Source organism: Homarus americanus, unplaced genomic scaffold (genome assembly GCF_018991925.1).
Source record: "Homarus americanus isolate GMGI-L3 unplaced genomic scaffold, GMGI_Hamer_2.0 scaffold47865, whole genome shotgun sequence".
Lineage (NCBI taxonomy): Eukaryota > Metazoa > Arthropoda > Malacostraca > Decapoda > Nephropidae > Homarus > Homarus americanus.
Genome location: NW_024740134.1, coordinates 397,681 through 399,040, shown reverse-complemented (window position 1 = coordinate 399,040; position 1,360 = coordinate 397,681). Strand labels below are relative to the sequence as shown.

At 49.2% G+C, this 1,360-nt stretch overlaps 1 non-coding gene across 1 annotated transcript; it reads left to right on the top strand.

The window, feature by feature from the left end:
* Window positions 1-966: 966 nt before the first annotated feature.
* On the top strand, window positions 967-1,040 carry Trnaa-ugc. Its single transcript has one exon. It is a non-coding gene; the product is annotated as a tRNA-Ala (tRNA).
* Window positions 1,041-1,360: the final 320 nt, after the last annotated feature.

Below are 1,360 nucleotides of genomic sequence, written 5' to 3'. Positions count from 1 at the left end.
TCCCACCTGTTATCGTCTCCTTCTCCCCGATCGTTCATGTTATCCTCCCTCACCTATTATCGTCTCTACTACAAATAAAAATCCTGTTGGTAGTTGTGGCGAGGAGTCTTATCTGTGACTGCTTGCCAACCTCTGACCAGATAGCTGAGGGGAACGAGATCATTAGCGTGCGTCACCACAGCTATGATAAATATGTTAATAAAGTCTTTGCTTTCATCGCTGTCGGTGAGAAACTAAAAAGCTATCTGGTTACCTGGGTGGAATCTCTCTCTCTCTCTCTCTCTCTCTCTCTCTCTCTCTCTCTCTCTCTCTCGAAGACCTTCCTGCCGGGGGTGTGGGTCATACACTTGTAATGCTCCTCACCCTCGTTATATGACGTCGCCAGATGATAGGGCTCAGGTGTGCAGAGGGAATAAGAAAGATGATGAACTTGGGGTGGCACAGGTGGACGAGATGGAGGAGGAGGAAGAGGAGCGGAAAGATGAGAGAGAGGAGGAAGAGGATGAGGAGTAGGAGAAGGGGGCAGGAAGGGGAAAGGGGGAGAGAGATGGAGGAAGTGGAAATAGGAGCAGCAGAAGGGGAGGGGAAGGGGAAGGAGAAGGAAGAGAAGGAAAGGGATAGAGAAGCAGCAGAAGGGGTAGGAGGAAGAGAACTAGGGGTGGAAGAGGAGGAGGAAGGAGAAGAAGCAGAGAGTGACGTGAACCATGACCAGATTCGAGTACTGACATCGCCCTCTTGAGTATTAAAAAAGGTCCTCTCCTCCTCCTCCTTCACGGGCGCCGTCAGGGAGTATTGGGACTTAAATGGTGATAACATCTAACCTACAGCAGGAGAGGAATACCAAACAGACATAAATGCCAATAATTCAGACGGGTGTAGATCTAAATAACACAGGAACGACGTCTTCTACTGTCTACCTCTGGGTTAAGAATTACGGTGTTGGTCAAGTGGGTTAGGTTAGGTTAGCGACCTGTGGTGTAATGGTCAGCATACTCGCCTTGCAAGCGAGTGGACCCGGGTTTGATCCCCGAGCAGGGTGAAACTATGGGCAAGTTTCTTTACGCCATTTGCCTCTGTTTACCCAGGAGTAATTGGGGACCTGGATGTTAATCGATCTGTGGATCGTATTGCAGGGTAATGGTTAGCCAGTGCAGTTGGCGAGTTGTCCGGTCTTCTCGGACTATTACTTGACACTGGGTCATGCAACTCGTTAACTTAGGGTGTGGTTGTGGTGTTGGCGACAGCTTCTACACCTTCAACAAATTCACGCCATGGAGACCCTAGGGCCGGTCATCCTCGGTCTCGAAGCTTAGGTGAGGTTAGGTTAGGTTTATATTGGATTGTGTTACGTTAAGTTATT